Below are 19,743 nucleotides of genomic sequence, written 5' to 3' on the forward strand. Positions count from 1 at the left end.
AGGAATGGGTTATACCTCATTGTGTAATCCCATTAGTTGGGGGGGAGGGGGCGGGGGGTATTGCATAGTACACATTACATTGTTCATTGTGGTTCCAAGGGTTTGATCTTGTGCCAGGTCATCAATGATGCCAATTGGTTGTGCTTAGAATGATATGCCTTGACACAAATCCAATTCCAAAACCCAACATAACATTGATCAATTATGCACAAACCCAACCTCACGAGGTATATGAACTTAGCTAGCTCCCCTTCTTAAGCAAGGGATGAGATTACTTGAAAACCAGAATTTTCTCTTCACTCAAGTCATGAAGGTCAAGTATTTCTTGACTAGTCTTTCCTTGACTCCAGGTGTCCTCATGATGCCTCATGGGGATGGAGAAGCCTTCCAAAAGGCAAGAAATTATTGCAAAAAATGTGTCTTTTGGAAAATAGGGAAGGGTAAATCAATATTTGGAGGCATTTTTCGATACCATCTATCACAAACTCCAGAATTTCCATGGAGAAATCCCAATCGTGTGATTGGGTTTTGGTTCAAGATCTTATTAATCCATCTAGATTGGACATGACCAAATTAAAATTGTAGGTCTAGAGCTCTCAAGTGCCTCAAGACCCAAAGGGCACTACAGCAAACGGGGTAGTGCGTCCCCAGAAGTCAACTAAACAAATAGAAAAAATGGAAGGGAGAAGGGAAGAAAAGTTAAAAGATACAAACTCCAAAGTAGTTATCTAGGCTTCGCGCGCCATCCAATCTATAGCCTAGTTCACTTATCTGTAGACATGCCAGAAGAAAAGTCTTCTAGAAAATGTATTCTTCATCCTCAAGTAGCTCCCAATAATGTTCATCATCTTCTAAGGGGGTTTTGTTTTTTAGACATGAAATCACCAACTTTGTGTCACCTTCGATAATGATCGGAAATTGATGGAAATTTGAGGCCATCATAATGGCCTCCCAATCAGCCCACACTTCAGCTTGATTAATTGTACAAAAACCAATCTTAATAGCTTTGGCATCCAAGACACGACTAAGATGATTATGGGCAATACATGCAGCACTACAAGGACCATCTAAGTAATGAGACACATCAAAATTGATTCTAATGCAATCATGAGAGAAAGCAGACCACATGATGAGCTTCCAAGTCTTATGAAGAGAATTTAAGTCTGCACCCTTCTCTAATTCCAGGTATTCCACACAAGAATGAAGGGCTCGGTCAAGGATTACTTGGGGGGGTCTCACATAGTTATTAAAAACTTTCTAACTTCGATTTTTCCAAATAGCCCACAAAATAAAAGTTATTTTTCTTTAATAAGTAGTTTTTTATTATTTTTTGCCAGTCTGCTCCACCAGTCAATAAATGATTGGTCACTATTCGACGGACCCACTAAAGAGTCATATAGAATATACCAAATTTGGTAGGACAAAGGGCAGAACTTAAAAATATAATCCAAGTCTTCATCCTCATCACAAAAGCTACAAGATCCATTAATATCAAAACCTCTTTTCCTCAAAAGCATCTTAGTAGGAAGCTTGTTTTGAAAGAGAAGGAAAAGAAAAGTTGTTATCTTTGGAGGGCAATTGATGTTTCAAATGATGTTGAGCCAATTTGTAGTGTTATTTCCCCCAAAGAATGGAGAACATTTCAACAAATAGACCGATTTAATAGTGAACATTCCAGAAGAGTTCCCCTCTCAAATCATTCTATCTTCCAATTGTCTAGGAGAGATAAAATAGGATTTGATTTTTTCTCATAAATCATTAGGAACAATTGCTCGAATTGTGGGTTCATCCCATCACTCACCATCAAAGTTAATTAAATCTGATACCATAATATTTTCATTCCCCTCACTTTCAAAAGAAAAAACTCCTAATAAAGGTTTTGATGATGCACATTTTGGTAGCTCCCGGCTGGCTAGTGACTCAGATGCTTGGCTGAATAATCCCTACCTGGAAGGTGGCTTGGACACCTAGCTGAATGGATTCCTACCTAGAAGGTGGCTTGGATGCCTAGCTGAATGGTGACGAGCTGGAGAAGTGGCTCTGATGCCTAGTTGAATGGTGACGAGCTGGAAATGTGGCTTTGATGCCTAACTGAGTGGTGACGAGTTGGAGAGGTGGCTTTGATGCCCAATTGAGTGGTAATGAGCTAGAAAGGTGGCTCTGATGCCTAGCTAAATGATGATAAGCTGGAAAGGTGGCTCAGATGCCTAGCTGAATGGTCACGCTGGAGAGGTGGCTTTGATGCCTAACTGAGTGGTAACGAGCTGGAGAAGTGGCTCTGATGCCTAGCTGAATGGTGACGAGCTGGAGAAGTGGCTTTGATGCCTAACTGAATGGTGATGAGCTAGAGACGTGGCTCTAATGTGACATACAAAGAAACAGTGTCAGAGTGACCGGGTTGCTTTACCCAAGGTGGGCACTCCGATGCTTAAGTTAGCGAATCAGAGATTTTAAGATAGAAAAATGTGAGAAAGCTAGAGAGCTACGAGAACTAAAAATTGTGCATCTTCCTAGGTCTCAAGGGCTGATGCCCTTAGAAAGTTGGATTGTCATGTGTCTCATGAAACGTTCTCGAAATCCTCGGCCCACAACATAGAGGTTTGTTCTGCTTTGGAAGGAAGATAGTGTGCCAGTTAATAAGGCCTACTGCTTCCCTCCGATTTGGGCGGGATAAGGATAATGCCTACGGTTATGTAGTGTGATCCCAAAAGGTTCAGAGACAACTGGCAAGCTTCTAGAAAGGTAGGTCGCCAGGTTGGTGACAGAGGTAGATTGCTAGGTCGCCAAGTCGGGGACAGAGGCAGGTCGCCAGGTTGGCGGCAGAGGTAGGTTGCCAGGTCGACGATAGAAGTAGATCGACAAGTCGATGGTAGAGGTAGGTCTCTAGGTCGGTAGCAAAAGTAGGTCGCCAGGTCGACAGTAGAGGCAGGTCGCCAAGTTGGCAGTAGAAGTTGGTTACCAGGTTGACGACAGAGGCAGGTCGCCATCTGGGACCCCATTTTGGCTAAGGCAAGTTGTCGCCTAGGTGATGTTGGGATGTAGTCCAATGGTTCTGATATGCCATGTGTCATGATGTCAGTGGAGGGCCAAATCTACTCTCGTTAATTGCCCTCCACTCCCGAGTAGACCTGTTCATGGGCCGAGTGGCCCGACGGGCTGGCCTGACCCCCGGACGGGCTTGAACATGTTTATAGGCCCGTGGGCTTAAAGTTGGGCCAAAAAGACTGGCTCGCAATAAATTTGAGCCAGACTCGGGTTTTGTCAAAATAGCTCAGCCCGAGCCCAGCCCGGCCCGACCTGACCCGACCTAAAATTAGAATTAAAATGGGTTACATGATTATGTCCATTTGAATAATTTTTTTTATTTAAGAATGTAAAATTGTGTTTTAAAACGCAAAAGAAAAGGAAAAAAAACCATCTTATAGGCCCATTGTTCATTTAAATAGGAAAAAAACCATCTAAATTTTTAATTCTAATTTGAATAGGGAAATTTGTAATTTTTTTTATTAGGTCAGGCTTCAGGCTCAGGCTCGGGCTTCGGGTTTTTTATCAGGGCCGGGCTTGGGCCCAAGTTATAGGCTCATTGGTCGGGCCAGGCTTGGGCTCGGCCCTAGCATATTTCCATTAATGATGAATAAAAGCCTAGCTCGATCCCGTCCGAGCCGACCCATGAATAGGTCTACTCCCGAGTTGAGATCAACTCAGCGAAGGGAGTAGATTTGGGCTTCATCATAGGTCCTTTGGTCTATTACCAACATATTTCGATGTCGACTTAGGGGTCCTTGATGTTGAAAGCGGTTTGGCTTCCCCTTGCGATATGTTCGTCAATGTTGGAATTTAAATAGTGGTTTGGTGTCATGGCTGCACTGTGTCAGTCCTCTAATGTGCTGGTCATCTACTCCTACGACAAGCCACAAGGAGTTCAACCTGTGGGGGCGTCTTTACTAACCGTAGGTTGTCGTCTCACATGGAAACCTTGAAAGGCTCAACCCGCAAGGGCGACTACAATCTGTTGGCCACCGACTCGCGCGGGAGCCATAAAGGGCTAGACCTGTAGGAGCGACCTCGTGAATAGGGCTGACAAGGTTCGTCCGGGCTGATTATGTGTGTCACCAAGTCGGCGGAGGTAGGTCACCTTCTCAATGGTAAAGGCATATCGCTAGGTTGGTGGAAGTAGGTTGCTAGGTCGGTGGAAGCAGGTCGCCAGTTCGGAGGTAGGTCTCCAGGTCACCAAGTCATCGAAATTTTGATAGTCTAGTTTTGCTCTCAGCACCTCGGCCTACATACACCTTGTCACCTCGGTAAGACTGACCTACGAGGGCAACTCCACAATTAGTTGGCCATCAACTCCCACGTAAAGCATGGAGAGCTCGATTTGTGGTACAACCTCACAGTTTGTTGGCTATCAACTCCCACGTAAACCACGAAGGGCTCGACCTGTGGGATGGCCTCACATTCTGTTGGCCGCCAACTCTCGCAGAGAGTATGTAGAGCTCAGCATATGGGGGTGGCCTCACAGTTAGGGAGATTCTGTATGGACAAGACTGCGAGAACTCATTTGGGCTAATTATTTTGTTTCTACCCCCTTAGGGGGTTATTTTGATCAAGCACTATTGTTGTTGCTTAGAGATGTTATTACTTGAGGGTCAGAGAATCAGGTGAGAACAAAGCCTTTTGTAGGACTTTCCACAGATGACGCCAATTGATGATGTGCATTTTGGCAGCTCCCAGCTGGCTAGTGACTCAAATGCTTGGCTGAATATTCCCTACTTGGAAGGTGGCTTAGACACTTAGCTAAATGGTTCCTACTTTGAAAGTGGCTTGGACGCCTAGCTGAATGGTGACAAGTTGGAGAGGTGGCTCTGATGCCTAGCTGAATGGTGACAAATTGGAAATGTGGCTTTGATGCCTAGTTGAGTGGTGACGAGCTGGATAAGTGGCTTTGATGCCTAATTGAGTGGTAACAAGCTAGAAAGGTGGCTCTGATCCCTTGCTAAATGGTGACATGCTGGAGAGGTGGCTCTGATGCCTAGCTGAATGGTGACGAGCTGGAGAGGTGGCTCTGATGCCTAGCTGAATGGTGACGACCTGGAGAGGTGGCTTTGATGCCTAACTGAGTGGTGACGAGCTGGAGAGGTGGCTCTAATGCCTAACTGAATGGTGACGAGCTGGAGAAGTGGCTCTGATGCCTAACTAATGGTGACAAGCTGGAGAGGTGGCTCTGATGCCTAACTGAGTGGTGACGAGCTGGAGATGTGGCTTTAATGCTTAACTAAATGGCGACGAGCTGGAGAAGTGGCTTTGATGCCTAACTAAATGGTGACAAGGTGGAGAGGTGGCTCTAATGCCTAACTGAGTGGTGAAGAGCTGAATAGGTGGCTTTGATGCCTAGTTGAATGGTGACGAGATGGAGAAGTGGCTTTGATGCCTAACTAAATGGTGACGAGCTAGAGAGGTGGCTCTGATGCCTAATTGAGTGGTGACGAGCTAGAGAGGTAACTCTGATGTCTAGCTTAATGGTAACGAGTTGGAGAAGTGGCTTTGATGCCTAACTGAGTGGTGATGAGCTGGAGAGGTGGCTTTGATGCCTAACTGAATGGTGACAAGCTGGAGAGGTGGGTCTGATGCATAGATGAATGGTGACGAGCTGGAGAGGTGGGTCTGATGCCTAGCTGAATGGTGACGAGCTGGAGAGTTGGCTCTGATGCGACCTACAAGGAAACAGTGTCAGAGTGCCCGAGTTGCTTTACCCGGGGTGGGCACTCTGATTATTAAGTTAGCGAATAAGAGATCTTAAGATAGCAAAGTGTGAGAGAACTGGAGATCTATGAGAACTAAAAATTGCGCATCTACCTGGGTCTCAGGGGCTGATGCCCTTATATAGTTGGGTTGTTGTGAATCTCGTGAAACGCTCCCGGAATCCTCAACCCACAACATAGAGCTCCATTCCACTTTGGAAGGAGGATAGCGTGCCAATTAATAAGGCTTACCGTTTCCCTCCGGTTCGGGCAAGATGAGGATAAGGCCTATGGTTACGTAGTGTGATCCCAAAAGGTTTGGAGACAATTAGCAAGATTATAGAAAGGTAGGTCGCCAGGTTGGCGATAGAGGCAGATTGCCAAGTCACTAGGCTGGTGAGCGACAGAGGCAGGTCGCTAGGTCGACAGCATAGGTAGGTCGCCTGGTCAGCGATAGAAGTAGATCGCCAGGTCGACGACAGAAGCAGGTCTCTAGGTTGGCGGCAAAAGTAGGTCGCCAGGTCGGTAGTAGAGGCAGGTCGCCAGGTTGGCAGCAAAAGTAGGTCACCAGGTTGGCGGCAGAGGCAGGTCGCCAGCTGGGACACCATTTTGGCTAAGGCAAGTTGTCGCCTAGGTGATTTTGGGATATAGTTCAACTGTTCTGATATGCCATGTGTCATGATGTCAGTGGAGGGTCAAATCTGCCCTCATTAGGTTTGTTGGTAACCCATTTGTCATGCCAAAAACTAATTGTTCTACCATTCCCAACTTGGTATCTAATACCTTTTTCCAGTAGATCTTTGGAATGGAGAATGCCTTTCCAAGCCCATGATGAATCATTTTTTGGGCTCATATCCCAAAAAGAATTACCTTTCATATATTTGTTTTTAATAAGTTTAGCCCAAAGATTATTTTCTTCATTTAAAATTTTCCATCCTAATTTTGCAAGGTTTGCTTCATTTACCCACCAGAGATTTCTAACTCCTAGACCTTCCCATCTTTTGGGAGTACAAATACAACTCTAATTCATTAAGTGCAAGGGCTTCTTCCCTTCAGTCCTTTTTTCATAAAAAATTCTCTTTGAATTGTTTCCAACTTCTCTAAAGCATTATTTGGAATTTTAAATGACCTCATGATATATTGGGGCATCATGTTTTTAGTGGAGTTTATAAGTTTAAGTCTTCACACTAATGAAAGAGATTTTTTTTCCAATTTGCTAGTTTTTGGAGCATTTTCTCCTTGACAACGGAAAATGTATTATTTATCACTTTTTTGCTAATTAGAGGGACACATAAATAGTTCTTTGGATTCAATTCCTTTGGAATTCCAAGCAGCCTTGAAATCACTTTTTGAAGCTTTGGGTGAACATTCCTTGATATAAAAAAATTGATGATTTATTGAAATTTGGAGTTGTCTCGATGCTTTCTCATAATTTGAAAGGATTTCCTTAATTTTCATGCACATAGGGACTGTAGTATTTGCAAATATAATACAATCATCTGCAAATTGCAAAATGGGGATCTTTGGACCCCCTGTAGAAATTCTACATCCAATTTTATTGGCACCAAAATTTGCTTATTTTTCTAGATTCTTAGTAAGAGCCTCAACACATAGAGAACAAAAATGTAGGGAGATAGGGGATCCCCTTGTCTAATGCCCCTACTTGGAATCAATTCAGCTGAAGGGGTCCCATTAATTAATATTCTGTAAGAGACCGATTTGATACATTCCATAACCCATGCAATCCACTTTTCATGGGAACCAAACTTTTGCATAACCTTTACAATGAAATCCCATTCCAACTAGCCATATGCTTTCTCCATGTCAAATTTGCATGCCATAATTCCCATCTTACCCTTCTTCTTTTTTTCATAGAATGAACATCTCATGAGTAATAAAAACATTATCACTAATCTGTCTATTAAGAATAAAAGCTCTTTAATACAGGGAGATAACGCTATCAAGAAAAGGTTTTATTCTATTAACCAAAATTTTCACAATAATTTTGTAGATGGCATTACTAAGGCTGATTGGCTTATAGTCATTTGTATTGATTGGGTTGTTTTTTTTTTTTTTCTTTGGAATCAAAGAAATAATAGGTTTGGTTCAAAATTCTACACATTTTTCCATTATGGAAGAAAGCTTTAATAACACCACATACACTTTCTCCAATGGTATTCCAATATTTTTTAAAAAATAGGGCATTTAGTCAATTTGGACCAGGAGCCTTAAGATCTCCCATAGTTTCCAGAGCATCACGAAATTCTTATTAGAGACATTCTTAGTAATTAAATTATTTGCTCCTCCGTGGTGCAATTATTTAAGACATTTAATAAATAATCTGCTCCACTACTTCCTTCATACTTGAATCTTCTTCAATTGAAATTCTCCATTAAATTTCTTTCTAACATTTTCTTGGCTATAGACCCACACACCTTCTTCATTCTTAAATCTTTACTATTCTGCTTTTGTTCTTTATAATGGTCGCCATAGTGTGGAAGAATCTATTGTTTTTGTTCCGCAGTTTAATCCAATCGATCCTAACACGTTGGGCCCAGAAGATCTCTTCACGTTCCAGGATTTTATTCATTTGCTTTTGAAGGGCGTTTTCCAAATTAATGAGGCTAGTGTTATTCAAATCTTCACTAATATCCTTTTGGACATTCTTTAACCTTTCTAGAAAGATTTTTTCTTGCTCCACTCCCATGGGTCCTTAACAAGGTTATTTCTTTTTTTAATGAATTGGATTGCTTTTGGAGCCATTAGCTTCGATACTTCAACCCTTGTGAATAATATGAGTGATACTGGCATCATTACACCACATTGATTCGAACCCGAAACTGAAAGGTTTCGGCCCCCTATGGCTTTGAACATCGGTTTGAAGCAAGGGTGGGGAATGGTCCGAAGCCATAAATGGGAGGTTGGAGAGAATAACATTTGGAAATTGGAGCCTCCAAACCTCATTACCAAATACCCAGTCAACTCTTTCCATAATATTTTTATTTTTCCACGTAAACTGTAAACCTTTCATTTCAATTTCCATTAGGTTACAATCATTGATAAAGTTGTTAAAATTTCTCATTTGGCTAGGCTGAGGGTCCCTACCCCCTCTTTTATCTTCAACTACCAAATAATTGTTAAAATCCCCTAAAAGACACTAAGGGCCATTGATGTTGTCAGCAATGTCTCTAATCCACTTCCAAATGGTCATTTGTTTTGTTTTGTTTTGTTTTATTTGGAGGAACATAAACAAAAGTGCACCACCAACTTTTGTTCGAGTCGTTTTCATTTATAATAAAATGGGCGAGTCTATCATTAGAGCAAATAATTTGTAGAGAGATTTGACTACGATCCCATAAGATCCAAAGACCCCCGAAAAGCCTATTGGATCAATCAAAACATAATCCTCATACTGAAGTTTTCTAACAAATTTCATTGTGTGAGAAGCATTAACCCTTGTTTCCATAAAGGAACATACAACTGGCCTATGAGTACTAATAAGATTTAAAATTTGGCGTTGTAGCCTGGGTCTACCAGCGCCTCTTACATTCCAACAAGGTAAATTCATTTGTAAACAGTAGAGCTTGAAGGACCCATATTGTCATTTTCTTCAAATGGAGCTTTCTTGATGGATTTCGCTATTTCACCGCCTCCGTTGTTCTCTTCCATTTTTTGAATTTCGGTAACCAACTGGTCGTTTTGATCACCCCATAAGGTCATCCTCTTCAACGTTTAAACCTTGGCTGTCCTCATTTTCTAAGTCATCTCCCCCCATATGCCCACATTTCCGGCTCATAGGAGCTGCGCTCATAGTGGCCTTAGGATTCCCTCTTGGACTCCACCTCTTGTTTTGTTGAGATTTACCTTGTGGTTCGATCAAAGCCACACCGGAGTTGAAAAATCTGGGTTTTGTAGGTCCATGAAAATATCCAGATCTTTACTTTTTGTTCAAGGTCCAGGCATTCTGATTTTCCGAAATAGAAAGAGGCTTGACTCTATTATATCCATTGGATCTATTCAGCTTCATGTTTAGATTCGGCCCTCTAGTCGGAACCAGATTCTTGCACCGATTAACTATAGTCCATCCCTCATCCTGGTTGGAAGAGACAAGGTTTGGACACGCAAAAGCCTTGTTGCCTCTCCACCCATAGTCAAGGCACAAATAAAAAATATCATCTCATAGTATTTTTTTTCTCCCTCTCCCAGCAAAGGAATTTCCAATACAAAAGGGTGTGTTTGGGTTTACCCGGACACAACCCCTAGGGAACTCTTTTTACGAGAGATGGAACTGTTTAATGTTAGGTATCCATGCATGGGCTGCATGTGGGAGACGTTCTCGTGAGAATCCTGCCCGTTGCATCAGTTAAACAAAACTGGTTGGGCTCCTAATTGCGCCTGCATACCGTTATCGTTTGTTTCATTAAATGTCAAGATTTCTCTTGACGACACATGACATGCATGGGATAGCTCCCATGCAAAGTAATTGTAGAGGAGACTTATCGCCTTCCAATCCAATCCCACTCTCTTCGTTTCGTAACTCCGGATTCATCTGAACTAAATGCTCTTTGCATTTAGTTAGCTCTGAGGTTACCATGGGCAAGAGATCGGAGAAGATTTTAAATTGTTATTTGTTTCCTTTGAAAAAAATTGAAATTTGCAAATATCCCCGTTTTTGTCTTGAATGTTCCATTTATTGGAGTGACGAGCAGTGTCTTGCCATTCTCCCCATTTTTCAAAAACCATCGGTTGGTTTGGTTCCTTTTTTCCTCCAGATAGCTCCCGCTCCAAATTGCCATTTTCATAAAGTTGGTCAGTTATCTTTTCTACTTTATCCTTATTTTCTTCTTTCCCCGTGAAATTTCTTACAGAGGAGCAGTTATCTCCTTTGTTTGGAGCCGGGCAAATTTCTTTTACCTTTTTCCAAAATAAACCTATCTAAAGAATGACGATGAGCATGACCTCTAGTGGATTGTTTCATATAGTTTCTACAAACTGATGGAATTTTCGAAGCCAAATGAAGTCCTTTTTTTTTGGTTTTACAAGATTTGTTCTCAGACTTTTCTCTAATGTTAGCATGGGTACCTCCACCCCACAACACAGCGGGGCAGAGGACCTCACGAGCTATATTCCCGTAGTAAACATTGTTCAACTTCTGATTCATCTTAGCCCATTCTGTACCAGAGTCCTTAGCAAACCCCAAGTAACTTTTATTCTTAATCCTTTCTTTCCTGATTCCCTTAATTCCCATGATATGGTTGGAAACCAAAAAATCGTCTGGAATTAAGCTGGAAGCTGGAAACTGGAAAGGAAATTTAGCCGCAAGCCACTTAGTTAATACCCAACAAAGAAAAAATAAAAGCAGCCACATAAACGAGAAAAGGAAAAGAGCAAAAAAATTGGCAGAGAAGTCACCTACTGGAAAGGAGGAAAACTACTAATTAAGGAGAATAAAGTAACGACAAATATCATAGCTTTGTTAATGAAGATATCACATATTCAAACGAAAATATCATACATATACCTTCAAACGAAAATATCACATATTCAAAAAGATATCTTTATCAAACAAGAGTAATAACATAAAAAACATTAATTAGGAAGCAGAGTAATAAAAAATTTCACCATGCACGTACTTGGTTGTTGAAGACAAAACGGAAGATGTGTAAATTTTGCTAGGTCTAAGAAAGAATCAATAAAAAATGATGAAAACCTTTATTAGTCGAAGCAAAATACCGGATCTATGAAGCTCAAGACAAATCTAACATTACCTTGTGTAGATCAAAGCGAAGATCTTCAACCTCCTATCAAATCGGCAGGAACCCCGCAACCAAATGACATGAACACATGAAAATAGCAAAACACAAGTCAGAAAAAAACAGAAGATATTGATTGTCGACCACCGACGACCATGCCTTGGTCGGAGATGGAGGTGAGAAAGTACCGTTAGAAGGCGGCAATGGGGGGCGGTGGTGCAGCAAATCTCCTCTCACCCAAAACGGCTATTTTTTTCATATAGTCGAAAGAAAATGCATACCCTAATTACATCGTTGAGTGAAGAGAGCAAGATTGCATAAAAAAAATCGATGCAATAATGCACTCTTCGATCAATACATTCATGTCAGAAAATACAATTTTGCAGTCATTTTCAATACATATATGTATCACAAAAAAGCGTTTGCAAATGCGAACCGGAGTACATAAATACCCCATTTCGACGTTTGTATCGCAAATAAATGCAGCCATATAGGCTATTCAAGTTTGGAGTGGTGATTTGAATCCATCTTATTTCACTATTTTTTCCTCATTTCGTCTATTTTAAATTGGAAATTCGACAATATTAGGAATTCTTTCCAAAGCCTACACAAATCATTAGGTTGCAAATGGTGGGATCTTATTGGCCCAACACCTCTACTATGTGTTTTTTTAGTTGACCCTCTGTTGTGTTTGCTATATTAAGCAAAATGCAACAACATATTAATGGGTTAAGAACATGACATAAACGGTTCGGATCCTTTTCCACAAAATGACCAAAAACTCGACCCATTAAATTCCTTGCATTGTCTCAATCCGGTTAAGCTACACGAGCCAGTCTGATCATAACAAACCAAATTGGTTCACATCAGTCCGGCTGCACGAACCAATTAAAGTTGGTTTGTTTCCAATAACAAGATTTCAAAGAGTTTACTGTTACTAATTAACAGAAATGATTGCAATTTTCAATTAACTTACTGCTAAATACTATAAGTTTACTGATTATTTTAAAAGAAATAACAGTATATAAATTATTTTTATTAACACTAATCAACCAAAATAATTAAAGTAATTATTTTTTATAATTAGCTACACTAATAGTAAATTTTGGCCTAAAAAAACAATAAATTCTTCACACTAATTTAATGCTGATCTTTATGAATTATTGAATATTGGCTTGATTCAACTAAAATACCGTTAGGCTTGAGCTTGAGTTCGAGTTCGAGTTCAATTCAAACTTTATTTCTCGGTTCCAGTTCGATTTGATTAAATATTAAATATTCGATGAGCTCAAGTTCAGCTTGAAAACGAATATATTTTTTTTTATTTTATAAAGATATGATATATTTTTAAAATATATAGTATAAAAATATAATTTATAATATATTATAAATTATAAATTATATTTTTATACTATAATATATGTATGTATTTATATATAATGTTAATCAAGCTAGTTTCACAGGCTTTTGAGCCAAACTTTTTATAGGTTGAGTTTGAATTTGAATAACTAATCGATCTTACATTGAGATTTGAACTAGATTCAAACTCAAGCCGAACTATTCAATTAGAGCTCGGTTTGATTGCAACCATATTCATCTGTGTGTTCAATTTAATTAACCTTAATAAGCCTAATTGACCTGATTGACCTAAATAATCATAATTAAACTAATTATTTTTTGTTAAATTAATATCCATCTAATTTTCATTTAAAAATAATTAAAATTATAATTTGATACTTAAATTATTACACATTTAGCCTAAATAGCATAGTTAACCATAACAACCTAATAAACCTAATTAATTTGAAAACCCTAATGACCCTAAGAATCTTAAAAAACTAACGAACCTAATTAAATTGAAAACCTGATTACCCTAATAATGGTAAAAGCCTAATGAATTAATTAGCCATAACTAACTTGACTCAATTAGAAATGTTATAGGGTTGTGTTTACTTAAATTTTGGTTAACAAGATCCATGCATCGCACGGGGGCTGACTAGGTAGTCATTTTATTGACCAATTCACCCAATATATTGTATTAACCTGGTTCAATTAATACAATTGTACTTACAATGTAAAAGACCCAAGAGCGATCAAAATGAAAATGAATTGCTTTATTGGGTCGGGTCATTTTATTGACGAGTTTAGTTATTCAAATCCATCTATACTAAAATTAATATATAGAAAAATGAGTTCACAACAACATTCCTCTCATTCTCCCATTCCCCCTTCTCTCAATTCTCCTTGACTCTCTCTCTCTCTCTCTCTCTCTCTCTCTCATGTTCCTGCTCACTTACCCTACCCCCTCCTAAAATTTCTTCTAAATTATCTATCTAAAAACCAAAGATGTGATCAAATTAATTTGGGAAATGCTTTTGATATTTTAAACAATTATTGATATTATTGAATATTATTCAGTAAATATCAACACATAACCTATAATTTTTCATAATTTTCGTAAATTGAAAATTTTAATTACTAAAAATTACTTGTTGAGAATTATTGATATTGGTAACTTAACTTCATAAATTTTTGAAAATTAATTATTGAAATCAATAGCTACTGGAAATTAATGAGTAATTAAAATATTAATAAATACAAATTTAATAATCGAAAAGAATCAATAGTTTTTAGCAACGAGTAGTTATTGATATTTTCAGTAATTTTGGTCAAATTATTAATATTTAATGATATTGTCAAACTATAATGAAAATTTTCCACTAATTTTGATATTTACTATAATTTTTGAAAAATAATTAGTGATTTTGTTAATTTAGTGTAACTTAAGTTATAAAACTTCCATTTTTTCAAATAAATAATTGGAAAACTTTAATAATTTCCATAAGTATTGGATACTACATTTAAAATTACCATAATTAATGAAACTATATTTATGGGGTTGGGGGGTGTTATAGGTTTAGGGGATGACCCCCAGGGGTAGGAATGACATTGGGTCGGGATCATACTCCCCATCCCCGGTCCTCGACAAAGAGGGCTTCCCTATTGGGGACCTGAATCCCTGAATTTTTTTAATTAAAATTTTGTTTTAAGAAATATATTTATTGAAAATAAAGGAAAAATTAAAATGCAAATAATATAATATATATATATATATATAATCTTTTTAATTCTATCCCCACCCTATCCCCGCTAAGGCAATCTCCATACCATCTCTGCCTAATCAGGGACGTCGGGTACTTGACGGGGATAGAAAAAATTGCCATACCTACCCTTTAGTTGTGTAGCTCCATACAACAATAAGTTTTAAGTCCACTTCTATGCATTGCATAGGGGCCCGCTAGTACTATATTATATAGCAAATAAAGGCTATATCACCATCCCTCTCCTTCTTTCATTCCCCCCTTATCTCAATTCTCCTTAATCTCATCTCTCCTTAATGTTTTCTCCTTTTTCCCTTACCCCTTTCCAACCCTTCCATGTACATGGCAGCCATTTCTTCTTCAGTAGAGTCCCACTCCAATCTCTCTCTCTCTCTCTCTCTCTCTCTCGTTCCTAATCACTTATTCAACCCCCTCCTAAAATTTATCCTAAACTATATCTCCCACCTAAAATTCCTCTTAATCTATATTACATGCCCAATAAACTATATAAAAACCCAAAATGTGGTTAAATTATTTTTGGAAATACTTTTGATATTTTCACTATTATTGACATTATTGAATATTATTCAGTAAATATCAACACCTAAACTATAATTTTTCATAATTTTGGTAAATTAAAAATTTTAATTTCTAAAAATTACTTGTTAAAATTAATGATTTTGGTAATTTAATTTTAGAAAACTTTGAAAATTAATTATTGAAATCAATAACTACTTAAAATTAATAATTAATTAAAATATTAATGAATACAAATTTAATAATTGAAAATTCTTGGTAATTTTTATTAGAACTTTTATTTCAATAAATATATATTATTTTTTATATTTTCAGTAATTTTGATATTTACTATGATTTTTTAGCAATAATTAGTGGTTTTGGTAATTTAATTACCAAAAATTACTCATTTAGTGAAAGTTAAATTATGAAACTTCCAATTATTCAAATAAATAGTTAGAAAATCTTAATAATTTATGTAGGTATTGGATACTACATTTATGATTACCATAATTATTGGAACTATATTTATGAGTTTGGGGGATGACCCCCAAGTAGGAATGGCAATGAGCAGGTTTAGGGTAGGGACCATACTCCATGTCCTAACCTTGAGTTTTAAATTAATTATTCTTAGAAAAAATTGGCATGCACCCCCGGTCCCCGATGGAGATGGGTTCCCCATCTAGGACCTGAATCCCAAATTTTTTAATTAAAAGTTTGTTTTCAAAAAGGTATTTATTTAAAATAAAGGAAAAATTAGAATGCAGATAATATTTTAAATATATTTTGACATATATATATATAATGTAAATAATAATATATATTTAATATAATATAATACACACATATATTTAATATTTAATATAATACACAATTATATAATTACACACACACACACACACATATATATACTCCCCATCCCTGTCCTCGTTCCAAATGGGGAAAATTGCCATCCCTACCCTTGGGTTGTGTAGGCCATAGAGCAATAAGTTTTAAACCCAATTATGAACCCCACCCTTCCAAGCTCCAAATAGATAAACAAATAAAATAAGGGGAGGAAAAAAAGTGACAATGTTGCAAAGGAGAAAGAGCCTGTGATGACTTGTTTTGGATCGGAGCTCAGTCATGGACTAGTTTGTGCTAGTGATGACTTGTTTTCAGGGAGTTCATTCTTCTTCTTTCTTTGATTTTCTAGTTTTAGTCCTGTTCTGGACATCTCTTTAGAGAATTTTCTCTTGTTTCTCTAGTCTAATTGTAGCTTACTGGTCTGTTTAGGTCTATTTGGTTAGGCTTGTTTGTTTAGTTAGTGTATTAGGTTTTTTCTCTTTAAATTTTACTTGGATCTAGAGTGTAGATATCAATTTGTTTACCAAGTGCTTGGCATCCTTTCAGATAGCAAGCTGGCTGAAGTATGGAAGTGAAAGAACTAAGGAAGAAATGACAAAGAAAAGTACAAAAAATCATAGAAATTTTTGTTGAACTCGATAAGCTCAAAGCCTCTAATGGGTTTGAAATTGCAAAAAACATGAAAAACTAGGAGACTGTTCAACCTTTACGTGATGATGGAGTGTGTCTTCATCCTCATGTATGCATGTTGGAAGATAAAAAGAATAAAGGTTCGATGAGGGGCCCGAAGTGTCTCCTTCCTATTGTAAAGAGAAATTATAACAAACGATACAGAGCAAGCCACTAATTTGAAGGAAAATTCATAGATAAATCCATTGATATGAATGAAAAAATAGCTAAAAAAATTGATGATCTTATCCTCGGTGACCTTGTCAACTCGAGTGTTGATACTATTTACCATATTGATAGAACTATTATCAATAAGACTCTTCATGGTTTGCATGATCCCTCCATAGTGTTGGTGCCAGCTTGTAACTTGGTTTGCACCTTTCGGTACTGGAATTGGAAAGAGAAGGAAAGCCTAAAAGTTTCAAATGGATGGTTGGCCACTGGATAATGCGCCTTAAGATTGATGAATAGTGTTGCAAAGATGATGGAGACCAAACTTTGAATTTGAACGGTCTGGGTTATGATTGTTCTTTGCACAAGGATGTTGTTTTTTCATAGGAGAGAGAAAATGCAGACATTAATGTTTTCGATAACCCACTTGTTATTAATGGTAGACTCAATAATCTTAAAAACCATCTCGAGAAGTGCAATGCTCCTGGGATGGTTGCATAGTATCTTACCATGCATGATGATATTTTGGGAAGTGTAAACGTCGTTACTTTGTCCTGTGCTACTAGTAGGAAGCTTCCGCATGATGATAACAAGCCATGCATACCAAAGAAAAGTTTCAAAGAATCTCTCCTTACTAGTATTCTCGAGAAGTCGAAGAGGTGTTATGGGAAGTTGGCATTAGCCTCAAGTTTAAATAGTGACCACGGTTCCTCTGGGGCCATTCTTCCCTCCTAGAACTATCCATTTTTTCTCATCAATTTCAGATGGCTTCCTCTATAGGGTCCTTCCATCCGGCTGGTGACTCGAGCAATGTGAGGAGATCTCTATCTAAAACTTTCCTTTCGGAAGCTATGAAAGGTGCTCCTTCAAACAAGGACACCAAAGATTCTTGTGTAGCCCACCTGATTAATCTTGAAAAGCTCAAAGGGAAGAAGATAATGGAGAGCAAGGGTGTTTTTTGTCTGTTCGCTAAGTTCTAGGTGATAAAATCAAAGAATGGAAGATTACCAGTAAACTGGACATTCAAATCCTTGGCAACAATTCTATCTTTTCTCTCTCTCATCTGAGGATAACCTTAACCAAATTCTCAAGGAGGGTCCATGGGTCATCAATAGGAAGTATATTGCTTTCATGAAATGGAGATCTAGTTTTAATCCACTTAAAGCTAAACTAGAAGAGGCGGATGTTTGGGTCAGGATTCCAAGGCTGCCCTTGGAATTTTTGTCCAGAGAAGATCTTGAAATCATTCTCAGGGATGTGGGAGCCATCATTAAACTTGATAGGGATATGGAGAGGGCTTCACATTCTCTATTTCCTCGTGTTTACATTCATGTTAACACCACCAAATAGTTCATTTTGGATATTCCAATCATCGATAATGGTAACCATGACAAACTTAGAGTTTTTAATGAAAATGTACATGACCTTTGCATCGCTTGTGGTTGGCGTGGTCACAAGTATTACCAGTGTGTTGTGGGTAATACTAAAAAAGATGTGGGTGGATGGATTGTTGTGAATAGGAAACATAATTATAGTTTTGTCAAAGGTGAATGGCTAAGGCAGAATGCTCAGGTTTCGAGAACAAGACAAACTCATGTTTCCATTAATACCCCGGCCGCTCACACCTGAAACAACAAAGCATTGGTCGAACAAAGGGTTATACTGCTCGCTTCATTAATCTAATGTTTGCTTCAATACTTCCAGATAAAATGACAAATGAAAAGGCTCACTGGGTTCAAAAGAAGAAAAGCTTACATAATGAACCCCTATCAAATGATAATCCGCCAATTGTGTTTCATCCCACTAGATGCGGGAATGAGGACAAATTTTCTAGACATGTTAACAGTTATAGCACAAATGAGAAGGGAGAGGATGATAATGTACGAACGAATCTTGTAGGTGATGAGGGTGTCAATGAAGAAGACATGGAAGAAGAGTGGGAAGGTCAAGAGAATAATAGCTGGATGACACATGAAAATTTTGACCCCGAGACTTCAAATTTCAGTGCTGATTTTTCCATTGCTCAATTGGGTCTAGATGAGCAGGGTCCTAAGGATACGAAGGGTTCTAAATGAAGATCCTAGTTTGGATTGTAAGAGAGGCTGGTATAGTCCATATTAGACGTCAAGTTACTGAGTTATGTAGGCAATTTAAGCCTAGTATTTGTTGTTTAATGGAAACAAGGGTTAATCCTATTAGAGCAAAATAAATTGTGTCTTCTTTTAAATTTGATAAATGTCATCTTGTTGATCCTATTGGATTTGCTGGTGGCCTATGGCTATTATGGAATTCTTCCTCTTGTTCTATTGATATTATTTTAACAAATGAAAGGCTTATCCATGCTTACATTATTGATTTAGAATCTAACAAAAATCGGTTTAATACATTGGTTTATGCTCCTCCTTGTAAACTGATTAAGCTAAGGTGTGGGATTAGATTAGAAACATTGCAGATAATACTCCTAGGGTGTGGTGTGTTATGGGGGATTTTAGTTCTCTCAAAAGGAGATAAAATAAAAAAAGGGGGAGTGGATGTAAGCCCCTCTCATACAAGGAATTTTAATAAACTTATTAACTATTGCAATCTTATTGAGTTAGATATGGAAGGAGGTTAGTTCACTTAGAAGAAGAATACTACTAAAGAAAGGATTGACTGGGTCCTTTCAAATGCTGAATGGAGGTGTGAATTTAATGATTGTATGCTCATGAATTTACCTTTTTTGGCGTCCGACCATACACCTCTGATGCTTGATACTAATTCTCATGCTTTTTTTGGTCCTAAACCTTTTAGATTTGAAGCCGTGTGGTGTCTTTATCCTAGTCTTGATAATGTGATTAAAAGGGCCTGGGTATCAACATTAGTGGATCTAGAGCCACACAATTTTGTAAGAAATAAAATAACCTTGTTAAGGAACTAAAATATTGGAATAAACATCATTTTGGGAATATC

The 19,743-nt window shown here is 38.0% G+C and overlaps 1 long non-coding RNA gene across 1 annotated transcript; it reads right to left on the bottom strand.

Annotated features, from left to right (window-relative positions):
- Positions 1–11,191: 11,191 nt before the first annotated feature.
- LOC148877364 (uncharacterized) lies at positions 11,192–12,027 on the bottom strand. The gene is made up of 3 exons (XR_016105317.1): positions 11,680–12,027; positions 11,507–11,539; positions 11,192–11,416 (listed from the first exon to the last, which is right to left on the bottom strand). It is a non-coding gene; the product is annotated as an uncharacterized LOC148877364 (long non-coding RNA).
- Positions 12,028–19,743: the final 7,716 nt, after the last annotated feature.

Source organism: Nelumbo lutea, chromosome 1, assembly GCF_056320005.1.
Source record: "Nelumbo lutea isolate HS-2025 chromosome 1, American lotus-T2T, whole genome shotgun sequence".
In the NCBI taxonomy this organism is placed as follows: Eukaryota; Viridiplantae; Streptophyta; class Magnoliopsida; order Proteales; family Nelumbonaceae; genus Nelumbo; species Nelumbo lutea.